This window comes from Lynx canadensis, chromosome D4 (assembly GCF_007474595.2).
Source record: "Lynx canadensis isolate LIC74 chromosome D4, mLynCan4.pri.v2, whole genome shotgun sequence".
NCBI lineage: Eukaryota > Metazoa > Chordata > Mammalia > Carnivora > Felidae > Lynx > Lynx canadensis.
The window spans coordinates 32,281,961-32,297,198 of record NC_044315.2 but is presented as its reverse complement, the minus strand read 5'-3'; the positions used below and the strand labels follow the sequence as shown (position 1 = coordinate 32,297,198).

Here is a 15,238-nt window from a genome sequence, read left to right as displayed (position 1 = left end):
CAGGTTCTGTGCTGATAGCTCAGAGCCTGGAGCCTGCTTCTGATTCTGTGTCTCCCTCTCTCTCTGCCCCCTCCCCCTCACACTTTGTCTCTCTGTCTCTCAAAAATAAATAAAAATGTTAAAAAAAATTTACAAAAAAAAAAAAAAACTTTTCAAATTAAATCCCTTCTATTACCTTCTTCCCCACTGCCTATACACATGGTCAAATCTCTCCCACATAATTTTTAAAGGTTCTCTGTACACCATCCCCCTCCCAGAAAGACCCCAGCTATAGCCTTTGCTCTACAACCCCTCACAGACAAAACCCAACAGAGAATAGCCTACATTCATGTTGTCCACTCCATCTATTCAATCATCAGTCCTGCTGCAATCTGACATCTCCATCCACCAGTGCATTGAAATCACTCTGGGTAAGGTTGCCAGTGACTTTCTTTTTATTTATAAATTTTTTTTAATGTTTTTATTTATTTTTGAGGCAGAGAGAGACAGAGCATGAGCAGGAGAGGGGCAGAGAGAGAGGGAGACACAGAATCAGAAGCAGGCTCCAGGCTCGGAGCTGCCAGCACAGAGCCCGACGCAGGGCTTGAACTCACGAACTGTGAGATCATGACCTGAGCCGAAGTCGGTCACTTAACCGACTGAGCCACCCAGGTGCCCCCATGACTTTCTAATTGCTATAGGCTACATGCTGTCTTTAGTCCTCTTCCCAGTCTCTTTGTAGCCTTTAAAACTGAATAAGTCCTCCCCTGGTACAGCTACTGCAGATGGGGAGGACATATACCATCCTCCATTCACTCTCTCATGGTTAACTCCACCCTCCACCCTGAACTCCTTTCTGCACTCCTCCAGAGCCAAATCTTTCACAACTGGTATACCACAAGGTTCTTTCTGTGGTTGTCTTCCCTTTCCATCAGTCACAGACAGACACTGTCATCCAACTGTCCTTACCAATGCCTCAGAAATATGCAACAAGGACTTCTCTCCCCTAAATCCAAGTCCAGCAAATCTAAATGCCTAGTAGGCAGAGCCATTTTTAGATGATTCTCAAACTCAACAGAGAGAAAACTTAATCCAAAAGTTACTAGGAATAAAAAGGAATCCTTCCTCTAAAATCTGCTTCTCTACCCCACAGTCCCAATCCTAGTTCATTCAATCCATCCATGGTCCTGCTCTGCCTTTTTCAGCCAGCACGGACCAGCACAATCCTCAGAGCTTACAAGTGCATGAGGGAACATGCACACAAGTGGCTGTAATACTACAGGTCAGGGTTATCTCACACGTAGACTCCATTATGAAGCCTTTCCTGGCAACACTCCCCACCAACTAACGGTCATTTTTAATGTTCTTCTCACCCTCACTCCATATATACACAGTCATCCCTCATTATTCCTGGTTTCAGCATTTGCAAATTCACCTACTTGCTAAAATTTATCTGTAACCCCCAAACCAATACTTGTGGCACCTGCATGGCCATTCATAAACATTCGCAGTATTGAAATATTTGAATCAGCCAATATCACATCCCTTCAGCAGAGGTCAAACAAGGACATGCTCCCTCTTGTTTCAGTCCTCAAACTGTAAACAAATATATTTTTGCACTCTCTTTAGTGCCAGTGGTATTTGCATTTTTTCTGTTTCTTATTGGTGATTTAGCTGCTTAAAACAGTCCCCAAGCATAAGTTCCTAAGTGCAAGAAAGCTATAATGTGCCCTATGACAAACATACTAGGTTATGTAACTTCAGGCATAAGTTATAGTGCTGCTGGCATGGGTTCAATGTTAGTGAATCAACAATTATATATTAAATAAGATGCCTTTAAAACAGAAATATACAGGGGTGCCTGGGTGGCTCAGGTGATTTCCCCTCAGGTCATGATCTCACAGTTGGTGGATTTGAGCCCTGCGTCGGGCGCTATGCTGGCAGTGCAAAGCCTGCTTGGAATTCTCTCTCTCACTCTCTCTGCCCCTCCCCAGCTCATACTCTCCCTCCTCTCTCAAAAAAATAAACATTAAAAAAAAAAAACAGAAATACACATAAAACAAGGTGATTGACATATAGCTCAGTTGACAAAAATGTGTGATCAAAGCCTCACAGAAATCTAACCCTGTATTTCCCCTCAGTATTCAGTAATTCAGTATTCTCAGTGACTTTATGCAACATAACTACCAAAAATCATGAGAATCAATTATATCTTAGCCCTTTGAATGAGACCATTCAGAAAAAGCCTCCACCCCTCAGCCCTGGAAGCCATCTTCCCTCCTTCCCTCAAGAATTTCTCCCACTCATGGCAGTGAGCCCAGGCAGCCAAATACTGCATACTGCAATTGACCTGCACAAGCTCCATTACTGCCCCAGGAACTCAGAATTGGGGAACAGAGGAAGACATGAAGGACTGGGACAGCCATTTTTCTTCCTTTTGCATAAACAGAGAATGACCAAAGGAAGGACATTAGCAGAAGGAAGTAGAATAGAGAGAATCCACATAGCCCCAGAGAGAGATTTGAGGGGGAAAAAAGGAAGGAAAGAAACCAAGCCTCAGACATCGTAGGCATAATGGAAGTCATAGGGTAAACACTCAAAGAGTTTGCATCTGCAAGAGACTGAGTAGTCTGAAGAGCTGAAATCTACATTGCAAAAGGCATTCCAGATATGCTTTAAATTCTTCCAATATGAAGAGGCTTGAATTCAGAACTGGACAGAGTGTGGACCGAATTGGAGACCACAAGGTTTTCTTCTTACTGGAACAGAACTAGCACAGGTAATTTAGCTCTTAAGAACAGTCCTGGCACTATTACTGACCTCTGGATGACAACTAAGACAGCATGTTCATGGAACAAACAAATGCAGCAGCAACCTCCTGCACCCCAGATTTCAGCCATGGTGCTATGATCCCAGACCCTGATTCTTCAGTTTTCTATTTGTGGCAGAAATGGCAGATCTGTTAGCAGCACCTCCAGCAGTAGTGTTCTGGGATACATCCAGTGCCTGCTCTCCAAACTTCAACAGCTCCAGTATCAAATCCATTTCTGCTTAAGTTAACCAGGGCAGTAGCCATAATCTGTCACTAAATCATGACTGATAAAATTATCAAATACAAGCTGATAACAATGATGAATGGAAAAGAAACCTGGTATACAAATACCAGATGTACGGGCATCCAACTCTTGATCTCAGCTCAGGTCTTGATCTCAGGGTCATGCATTCAAGCCCCACATTGGGTTCCATGCTGGGCATAGAGCCTGAAAGAAAGAAAGAAAGAAAGAAAGAAAGAAAGAAAGAAAGAAAGAAAGAAAGAAAGAAAGAAAGAAAGAGGAAGGAAGGAAGGAAGGAAGGAAGGAAGGAAGGAAGGAAGGAAGGAAGGAAGAAAAAATACCAGATGTAAATCAAATGAATGTTTTCTTCATATCTGCTTGCCTTTTATTAGTAATCCTTTCTAACAATCAGTTCCTTGATATATCTTAATGAAATTAACTTGAATGACTCAAAATTCATTCTGTAATATTGAGTACAAATTATCAATTGAGCCACTAAACAAACTAACCAGCCACCTACAGCCACTTACTCTTAGTGGCCTACTATAGTAGAAGCTCTCAATAACCTTCTATTTAACAGATTTGCCAGATAAAGGATACACACTATATATTATCTCTGAAAAACACCACACAGTGCAAACTTGAGTATGTTTATTATGTCTAAGTACCAGTTGAATTGCATGCTTAGCAATCAAGTGTTTATTTCCAATCCAGTTTATGCTACTTGTGCTAATTATCTGACATAATTAAATATTATGTAAATAGATGAAGTGTGAATACAACAATGTTATGTTTCTATAAGATTTAAGTTGAATCTTTTGGAGTGATCCAGTAAAGATGAGATGATTTTTGAAAAAGGGAAGGGGGATATCAAATGAAGTGTGGGAATTGCAACAGTAAAAGGTTAGGGGGTAGAAGGATTTGTAAAATCTACGATTCCAGCTCATATTACTTCAAATGTTTCACTCACTCTGCTTTGAAAAAATAGAAACTGAAAGTGATAGATGCTGTATTGGGTGTGGTTTATGCAAAAGAGGAAATGCAGGACTTCAAACTTCTTTCAAAGAAATGGCTTTGCCTTACAACAAAAGATAGGCAAATTATTGTACAAGTTTTAAGTAGAAATAAAATAATTGATGTATGTATCTTTTTTTATATAATAGGCATCTTTAACCAAAACAAAAACTACTCAATACCTTGGGAAAGAACCATTGTGTCTTATAATAATGAAAGGTCAATAATTGTCAAAAGTCTTTCCACATGGCTAAGGATAGCTATTTCCCTTATTTCTCCCACACTGCCAAGCCTCCATTCATGCCTTAGAAGAAAGTTAAATCAATGAAGTCGTCTAATGTGAGTTAAAGAAAAACACAAAACTTTGTGGGTTTATTCTTATACTTGCTGCTATTATTACTTTTTTTTTAACTTTTTCCTTAGAAGAACTTCAAACTTACAGAAAAATTGCTGGAATAGAATAAAAGAAAAAGCCTGCATATACTGCAGCCAGATGATCTGAAGCCAGATTCATCTAATAATATTTTACCCTATTTGCTGCTTTATCAATGTGTGTTCTCATCTCTCTTCTTCCGTTAATATATCACCCACACACAATTTTTTTTTCTGAACCATTTAAGACTAAGTTGCATACATCATGGTCCTTTACCCCTAAAAACTTTAGAGTACATTTCCTAAGAATAGGGGTCTTACATAGATAAAGTTTTCAGCTCCAGTAAGTTTAACATAGATACAATACTTGTATCCAATTTCTGTGTTCCAATTTTGTCAAGTGACCAAATAAGATACTTGACACCTTTTTTTCCCTCTAGTAGGGAATTCCATCTAGGATTAGAAAATGCATGTAGCTGTCATGTCTCTTTAGTATTCTTTAATGTGGGATATTTCCAGAGCCTTTCTTTGTCTTTAATTTTTTAAGCATTCAGTCATTTTGTTTTAACATTTAAATAGAACGTATATTTGTTTTAAATTGAACATTTTCTGGGTGGCCCAGTCAGTTAAGCATCCAACTTCAGCTCAGGTCATGATCTCACAGTTTGTAAGTTCGGGCCCCGTGTCAGGTTCTGTGCTAACAGTTCAGAGCCTGGAGCCTGCTTCAGATTCTGTGTGTCCCTCTGTCTCTGTCCCTCCCCTGCTCACGTTCTGTCTCTCAAAAATGAATATATGTTAAATAAATAAATAAATAAATAAATAAATAAATAAATAGAACATTTTTCATCTTGGTATATTTTTTAAGCTAAGAATTTTTCCTTTTGTTGCTGGCATATAATATGTCATTAATTTTTAAATTGATCTCATATCCAGCTACCCTAGTCATCTCATTTCCACTAATTTGTCTATCATGTGAAAATTATCTGAGAATAGTGCTTTTTTGTTGTTTCCTTCATAAAACTTATTCTTTTTATGTCTCTTTCTCCTTTACTGACCTGTCTAGGACACCCTAGTGCTAAAGAGAAGTAATGACAGGGGAATGTCTTAATATACAGGGAATGCTTCTAGCCTCTGCAATCAGACAACACAAAGAAATAAAAGGCATCCAAATCATCCAGGAGGATGTCAAACTTTCACTCTTCACAGATGACATGATATTCTATATGGAAAACCCAAAAGATCCCACCAAAAAACTTCTAGAGTTGATTCATGAATTCAGCAAAGTTGCAGGATATAAAATCAATGCACAGAAATCAGTTGCATTCCTATACACCAACAATGAAGCAACAGAAAGAGAAATCAAGGAATCGATCCCATTTACAGTTGCACAAAAAAACATAAAATACCTAGGAATAAATCTAACCAAAGAAGTGAGAAATCTATACACCGAAGACTATAGAAAGTTTATGAAAGACATTGAAGAAGACACAAGAAAATGGAAAAAGATCCCATGCTCCTGGATAGGAAGAAAAGTATTGTTAAAATGTCAACACTACCCAAAGCAATCTACATATTCAATGCAATCCCTATCAAAGTAATACCAGCATTCTTCACAGAGCTAGAACAAATAATCCTAAAATTTGCATGGAACCAGAAAAGACCCCGAACAGCCAAAGCGATCTTGAAAAAGAAAACCAAAGCAGGAGGCATCATAATCCCAGACTTCAAGCTATACTACAAAGCTATAATCATCAAGACAGTATGGTACTGGCACAAGAACAGACACTCAGATCAATTGAACACAATAGAGAACCCAGAAATGGACCGACAAATGTATGGCCAAATAATCTTTGACAAAGCAGGAAAGAATATCCAATGGAATAAAGATAGTCTCTTCAGCAAGTGGTGCTGGGAAAACTGGACAGCAACATGCAGAAAAATGAACCTGGACCACTTTGTTATGCCATACACAAAAATAAACTCAAAATGGATGAAAGACCTAAATGTAAGACAGGAAGCCATCAAAATCCTCGAGGAGAAAGTAGGCAAAAACCTCTTTGATCTGGGCCACAGCAAATTCTTACTCAACACGTCTCTGGAGGCAAGAGAAATAAAAGCAAAAATGAACTACTGGGACCTCATCAAAATAAAAAGCTCCTGCACAGTGAAGGGAACAATCAGCAAAACTAAAAGGCAACCAAAGGAATGAGAGAAGATATTTGCAAATGACATATCAGATAAAGGGTTAGTATCCAAAATCTATAAAGAACTTATCAAACTCAACACCCAAAAACAAATAATCCAGTGAAGAAATGGGCAAAAGACATGAATAGACACTTCTCCAAGGAAGATATCCAGATGGTCAACCGACACATGAAAAAATGCTCAACATCACTCATCATCAGGGAAATACAAATCAAAACCACAATGAGATACCTTACACCTGTCAGAATGGCTAACATTAACAACTCAGGCAACAACAGATGTTGACAAGGATGTGGAGAAAGAGGATCTCTTTTGCACTGCTGGTGGGAATGCAAGCTGGTGCAGCCACTCTGGAAAACAGTATGGAGGTTCCTCAAAAATTAAAAATAGAACTACCCTACAACCCAGCAATTGCACTACTAGGCATTTATCCACGGGATACAGGTGTGCTGTTTCGAAGGGACACATGCACCCCCATGTTTATAGCAGCACTATCAACAATAGCCAAAGTATTCAAAGAGCCCAAATGTCCACCAACGGATGAATGGATAAGGAAAATGTGGTATATATATACAATGGAGTATTACTCAGCAATCAAAAAGAATGAAATCTTGCCATTTGCAACTACATGGATGGAACTGGAGGGTATTATGCTAAATGAAATTAGTCAGTCAGAGAATGACAAAAATCATATGACTTCACTCATATGAGGACTTTAAGAGGCAAAACAGATGAACATAAGGGAAGGAAAACAAAAGTAATATAAAAACAGGGAGGGGGACAAAACAGAAGAGACCCATAAATATGGAGAACAAACTGAGGGTTACTGGAGGGGTTGTGGGAGGGGGGATGGGCTAAATGGGTAAGGAGCACTAAGGAATCTACTCCTGAAATCATTGTTGCACTATAAGCTAACTAATTTGGATGTAAATTTTAAAAAATAAAAAATAAAGTTATATATATATGTGTGTGTGTGTGTACGTATATATGTATGTATATATATGTATGTATATATACGGGGAATGCTTCTAACCTTTAGTCTTCAAAATTCTTACTATGTATAAGTACCCTTTAACAGGTTAGAAAAGTTCTACTCTATTCCCTTCTCCAGGAGATTTTTTGTTGTTTTTGTTTTGCTTTCAAATCACAAATAGATGTTAAATTTTATCAAATGCTTTTTCTGTACCTGTTACAATGGATTTTCTTTTATCTATTATTGCAATTAAATATGATTCCAAAGTTGGGGCACCTGGGTGGCTCAATTGGCTAAGCATCTGACTTCAGCTCAGGTCATGATCTTATGGTCAATGGTTTTGAGCTCCACACTGGGCTCAATTCTGACAGTGTAGAAACTGCTTGGGATTCTCTCTCTCTCCCCCCTCTCTGCCCCTCCCCCACTCATGCTTTCTCCCTCAAAATAAATAAACTTTAAAAAATATATATGATTCTAATGTTGAACTAACCTATATTACTAGAATACACCTGATGCCATATCACACTACAATTATCTGTACTAATATAATATTTAAGGTTTCATATTCTGTCTTCCTAAGTGAGGCTAGCTTATAATTTTCCTTATTCACACTATCCTTGTCTAATGCTGGCATTAGGATGTATCAGCCTGAAAAAATGAGGCAGGCAGTGTTCCTAAAAGAGACAAACTTTGACTTTGTTAGGGTTAGAATTAAGTATTATTTGAATACTTTGTAGAACTAGCCTGAAAAACCATCTGAACCTGGCATTTTCTTTGCAGTAAGACTTATAACTACAGAATCAATTCTCTTAAATGGTATGTTTCTACTACTTCTTGTTTTGTGTGTGTTTTAATGTATGTGTATGTGTGTGTGTGTGTGTTTTATTGAAGTAGAGTTGATACCCAATATTAGATTCACTTCAGATGTACAAAATATTGATTCAACAATAATATATACATTATGAAATGTTTACCACAATAAGTGTAGCTACCATCTGCCATAATATTTCTACTCCTTCTTGAATCTGTTTCAGAATTTATACTTCTCTGGAAAACTGTCCATGCAAATGTATTTGCCTAAGTTTTTCATGGCCTCGTGTATAATAAAGTAGTCTTTCCGGTCCTCATGCTATTCCTATCCATTGTTTTTTATCCAAGGTAAGAATCCAAAGCTCCTATGACTCTCAAAAATATATCACACATGAGCCCAAAAAATAAGAGTTACTGGATTTGATCACAGCCACAGAAGTGAGCTGAACCGTGTCTCCATCAATAGCACAGTGACCTCACCTAAGCACCTCATCTTTGTTAATGTTAAGTCTCAGTAACCCTTAAACTTGGGAAATTGAACAAATTCGATGTTCCTACAACTGGTGAACAGTGGTTCCACCAGTCCTCTGAAAAATAAGAATGAAAGTGCTCTAATTTTTCATAAAGTTCCAGTTTTATTCTCAAAGAATGCTTTCTACTTTGTTGATATTTTTTGGACAGTAGGAATAGATAGTAAGTTTTCTTTGATTTTTTTTTTTTTTAGAAAAAGTTGACCCCCCCAAAAAAAAAAAAGGAAAGGAAACTAAAAGTTGGCAAGCCTATGTCAATCCAACTTATTTTTTCAAATCCAGAAGTCTGGAAACCAATAAACTATATGATCTCTAACACCTTCATGGCCACAACGTTGTATGTAAGAGAGAGGAAGGGACAAAGGATAGAGGGATGGAAGGAACTAATTATTTACATTAACAAAGATCAAGTAACTTACTCAAGCTCAAGTCCTTATTTAACCAACACCTTCCTGATTTCCAAGCTTTTAACTCTACAATACCCCCATCCTCTACTTAAATAGATAAATCTTCCAAATGTAACATTCTTAATGAATCTTTCTCTCAGTAAAAATGGCTTCCAATTGCAAATCACTCTAACTTCAAAGCATGACATGTAAGATAACTAGTCCCATCATTTTCCTCCAAAGCACATAGATTTTCAGATATTACTGCCTATCCCTCCTAAATCATTCATTCCGTCAAATGACAGCTCTGTTTCTACAGCTAAATACAAAGATTAATCAAAGAAGTTGCCTGATAAAACTATTTAACTTCAAGGACCTGGAGGCAATAAGAAGGAAGAAAAAAATAACTTTCTTAGATAAGAGAGCCATCTCGAAAGTGCAAAACACAGGCATTGACTACTGAAAGAGCTACACTCACTACAGAAAAGATAACAGAAGAGACTACAAAGTCATTCTGAGACAATCCCAAAAGAGGTATGTCCAAGCCAAAGCAGAAGGAAGAATCTTTGTATCACGTAATGGCAGAGCAACAGTTTACAATTAATTATCAATCAAAAAGATAACAAACTTACTCAAGGTCACATAGCTTTGAAAAGATAATTATAGATATTGCTGAGATTTTGCTGTAGAGGATTAAATGGACAGGGAGGTAGAAAGGGAGTCTGGGGTGCTTAAAATATGCTTCCATCTAGCTCTGGGTACAGAATCCAAAAGTAAAAAGAATTCCTCCCAGGATAATCGACACCTAGCTTGACCAAACTCAGAAGGAAAACAACAATAGTAATAAAAGATTGGACAATTGACCAGCAATTCCTTCCCTTTGTCAGAAACTGAAAATCCAGAAGGCTAAGGAATCCTAGCAAAGTCGACAATACAAGACAGTATGTACTTCTGAGTCAAATTCAGAGTACAAACATAAATGCTATAAGAGTTCCTAGAGAAAAGAAAAGACCACAGATGGGCACTGTGGGAAAAGGCACAGTAAAGAGGTGGGTTTGAGATGGGCCTTTAAAATAAATAGCATCTGGGTCAAAAAAAGGTGAGCTGTCCTTCTACAGGAGATAGGGAGCACACAATAACACACTAACATAGAAAATAGTAACTCATTTAATCTTCCCAACAGCCCTAACAAGAGAAGTATTATTATTAACCCTATTCTGTAAGTGAGGAATTGGAAGCCTAGATCAACATTCTCAAACTTTTTAGTCTCAGGGCTCCCATATACTTCTAAAGTTTACTGAGGGACCCAATAGTAAGAGCTTTTATTTTTGTGGCACAAATATTTACCAAAACCGAGGAGTTTCTTAAATTATAAATTAAAAGATAAATTTTAAATCCCCATATGCGTGAAACTTTTAAGATAAGTTTAAATTGTTCATCAGTCAAAGGCAACAATGGTTCCCAACCAGGGGTGATTTTTGTCCCCTTGGGGAAACTAACAATGTCTGCGGTTATTTTTGTTTGTCACAACCGGAGGAGTGTTATTGGCATCTAGTGGGCATAGGCCAGAGACGCTGCTTAACATACAATGCATAAGAAAGCACCCACAACAAAGAATTATCCAACCCTAAATGTCAACTGTGCAGAGGTTCAAAAACCCTGCTCTGGGGCCTAAAGAAACTACAGTGTATGTTCAATAATAAACATTGTACAATAATGTTCACAACAGCATTTTTGTAATAGCTAAAAATTGAAAGCAACTAAAATGTTCATTTACAGAAGATCAATAGATAAGAGTATGTTCAACTGTGGAATATTATACAGCAGTGAAAATTAACAAACCAAAACTACTCTCAACAATACATATGAACCACAGAAAGTCTTAGGCTACTCAAACCATATGTCTATTTTTACAAACCTAAAAAATAAAATTTAATCTGTTCTTAATTAAATGCATATAAAATAAATCCATTTTTTAAAGCAAGGGAATACTGGGTCACCTGGCTGGCTCAGTCAGTAGAGCATGCAACTCTTGCTCTTCATGTCATATGAGTTAGAGCTCCACATTAGGGATAGGGTTTACTTAAAAATAATAGTAACAATAAAAATAAAAATATGTTTTAATTGAAAAAAATTGATAAAGCAAGGGAATACTAAACACAAAAATCAGGACAAGGTTGCTGAAGGAAAAAAGATGGGATACAAGAGCATCACATAATATCTGGATACATTCATAGGACTGTCCCCTGTCTTTTGTATGCCTCATGCATTACAGAAAACCTTTTTTACATTTATGAAACAACAGAAATGATATACTTCTGAAAATACTTAGAAAATTGAAAAAGATACTTTAAATTAAACCAAAAAAAATGTTTTTTAATAAACTTCTATGCTAAAATCATTATTTAATATAAACAATCTTTTTGTAATACCAAACAATCACTCCCAGCTTTTAATTTTGGCAATTCCATATTTTTGTACATTAAATGTACCAAAAGTAAGACAGACCTGCATGGCCAGTAAAGACCTCAACAGCTTTAAGCTGTTTTCTAACCGTATTTTGTGACATTATTTTAATTGAAAAGTCTGTAATTAGGCTCTGTGTTTGTATTCAAGCTCTTAAAGTGGCAATAAATTGCTTGGGTTTCCTTCTCTTAGTCTACTCTGCTATACAACCAACAACATAACTATAAATACCTTTAAATTTACAGATTAATAAAGTGTGGCTCTTTTGGTAAAATAACTAACTTTTAAATAATCATCAACTACAACATCAACAATGATTTTAACACTAAAAGATCATTTGAGTAGGAGCACCTGGGTGGCACAGTCAGTTAAGCATCCAACTCTCAATCTTGGCTCAGGTCTCGATCTCACAGTTGGTGAGTTCAAGCCCCACATGAAGTTCGGCACTGATGGCATGCAGCCTGCTTGGGATTCTGTCTCTCCTTCTCTCTGTACCCCTCCTGCTTGTGTGTGTGCTCTCTCGCTCTCGCTCTCTCTCTCTCTCTCTCTCTCTGCAAATAAATAAATAAACTTAAAAAAAAGATAATTTGTGTAGAAAATCATTTGTACACTAGGATAAAAATCTTTCCTAGCTATATGAACTATGTATCCTACCAATACTTTTGATCTGAGAGGAAATTTTGACATAAATGAATCATTAATGGCAGAGGAAAAGAAAGTTTACAAATAGCAGTGATGCTAAATAATAAATCTGTTTATCTAGAAAGTAGCTTATCGTGTTTCATAAAAGCAATTTCTCATATTGCAATGCAGGAAAATGTCAGATCTTACAATTCAATGTGTCAAAGTACAGAGAATACGGTCAAAGAAAAGAAAAAAACTCAGTATAAATGCAGACACAATGCTAAATCCTTTTGAGGAAAGTAAAAGATATTCTAAAGTAATATGGATATTACATTTAACAGTAAATTACCTGACAGACAATGATCAAAAGGCAGAGAAAGCATCATCTTGGCATTAAGTTTTTTTTTTTAAGAATAGAAAATACTAAGTAAAAATGACCAATATTTTCTTTACCACTGAACTCTCCTTCTAAACCTACTATTTTAAATTTAAAGCCAAACATAATCTTTAGCCTGTATATCAATAAAACATCTAAGCATGGAACAAAAAATGCTTTAAAAGTTATGAAGAAGGTAGAAATCATTTTTAAAACATTCAAATTTGTATCTGATTGAGATTCATGACCTTTACGAAAAGGGCTTAAAAAGAGAAATTCTAAAGTTTTCTAAAATTTGAGTTAAAAAAAAAAACTCATTCTCTGTTAATTCCAAGTTTAGGAAAATCACAAAATTATAGTAAAATATGGGTACAGACAGTACCAAAAAATTATGCAGTCAATGCTAACTACCATTTCTGCATGAATAGCAAAAAAGGGCTGTTCCCCTATGAGTGTGAATTTAGAAATCTGATTGGCTTTCTAAATCCCTATTATTATGCAGAAGGATTGATAAGGACACACAAAACGCTAAAGGAAATAAAGCAATTTCAAGTTTGCAAAACTTGCACTGCACATAATTGTGAGTTCTAAGAATCTTGCAGGGCTTGGAGGGCTTGGATTGTCTCCGTCCAAGACCTGCAAAGGAGGGAACACTTCCTGGCACAGGCAAGACCTACCTGAGTCTCCCAGGTCCCAATGCCCAGACCCAAGACACCTGCAGCAGTACCTGGGCAACTACTGGCCTTGTGTTGCCCACCGCACAGCCCAGCACCCTGAGGCAAGCTTGCTGGCCAGCCCCTCAGCTGATTTCTGAACTGCACCAACTGTGCAATTCCTGACCTGGCACAGACCCAATCAATGTCTGGGGTAGAACCCATATCACTACCACCAGCTCTACAGTAAAGCCCATTTTGCATATACATCTGAGATTACCTAAACCATTTAGGCCTATCAGAAGAACTCATGAGAGGCCAGGTAAATCACTCATTATTTGTTTCAAACATAAAACATCTAAATGCAATTTTATATGCAAACTCTGAAATTATTTCTAAAGATTCACAATCACTCAAGCCATACATGGTATCAGCTATACTGAGCAGGGGAGCAAAAAGGATTGGAAAACATCAGACACAATAATCTGACACTTCTTACTTGTTTCATTATTAATGAATACAAAGAACACTATTTTAAAGAACCACAACAATTTGCACATTTTTCAGCAACTACCTCTCCAAAAAAACCAAGCTTACAGAAAAAGGGTTTACTATATTCTCATCCTGTATGCAATGCTATGCCTCGCACAGGTATTTGTTGATCATATATTCTCTTAATCTTAATACCAATACAGGAATTCTTTTACATGCAAACACATCTAAACACATGAAAGTATTTTCAGTGTCTATTTAGATGAGTTTAACTTTCCTCAAAATCTCAAATATTTAACAAAACTATAATAATCACAAATATAATCATAAAAGCATAAAGGAAAATCATAATCTGTTACCCAATGCTTCTCCTTGACTTATTCTTTTTGAATTTTTATTTTATTTTATTTTATTTTGAGAGAGAGAGAGTAAGCAGGGAAGGGGCAAAGGGAGAGAGAGAGAGAATCCCAAGCAGGCTCCAGGCTCAGCATGGAGCCTGAGGTGGGGCTCCATCCCACAGCTCTGGGATTATGACCTGAGCCAAAACCAGGAGTTGGATGCTCTGCCAACCAAGTCACCCAGGACTATCTTCATTGACAACTCTCTGAATATGAAATCTTATTAAAATGAGTCTTAAGAGAAGGAAGGAAAAATAAGATAAAAACAGAGAGGGAGGCAAACCATAAGAGACTCTTAAATACAGAGAAAAAACTGAGGGTTGCTAGAGGGGTGGTGGGTGGGAGATAGGCTACATGGCACTTGTTGGAATGAGCACCGGGCGTTACATGTAAGTGATGAATCACTGGGTTCTATACCTGTAAACAATACTATACTGTATGATAACTAATTTGAATTTAAATAAATTTTAAAAAATAAAATTTATCTAAAAACAAAAACAAAAACCTTGCATTTGCTTGGTTCTCTACTGTGCTATAACATACAGTACTTCATTTTCATTCTTAAAAGTGTTCTATCCAGCTGTGATTATTACATTTGAGAGATGATGAAACTAAGGCTCAGCAATGGAAATCACTCTCCTAAAGTCAGACAGCAAATACGTGCAATGAACTGACTACACGTTTAGTATTGCCAAGTATAACTGACCTCTTTGCTAGACTCCTCAGCTACCACAAAAAAATAAGCCAAAAGCCCACTAAATTAAGAATAAGCTCTCAGTGGGGCGACTGGCTGGCTAGTCAGTTAAGCCTCTGACTTCGGCTCAGGTCATGATCTCGTGGTTCGTAAATTCAAGCCCTGTGTCGGGCTCTGTGCTGACAGCCCACAGCCTGCTTCAGATCCTGTGTC

The 15,238-nt window shown here is 37.1% G+C and overlaps 1 protein-coding gene across 11 annotated transcripts in view; it reads right to left on the bottom strand.

Moving 5' to 3' along the window:
* KDM4C (lysine demethylase 4C) overlaps positions 1 to 15,238 on the bottom strand; it is a 437,278-nt gene that overhangs the window by 410,308 nt on the left and 11,732 nt on the right. Inside the window, exon 1 of one of the 11 annotated variants that reach the window (XM_030294146.1) lies at positions 3,143 to 3,174. The exons of the other annotated variants lie outside the window; for them this stretch is intronic. The gene's annotated coding sequence lies outside the window, so the exon portion shown is untranslated. Of the gene's footprint in view, positions 1 to 3,142; positions 3,175 to 15,238 lie in introns of those variants that run through there. 11 annotated transcript variants of the gene reach the window in all.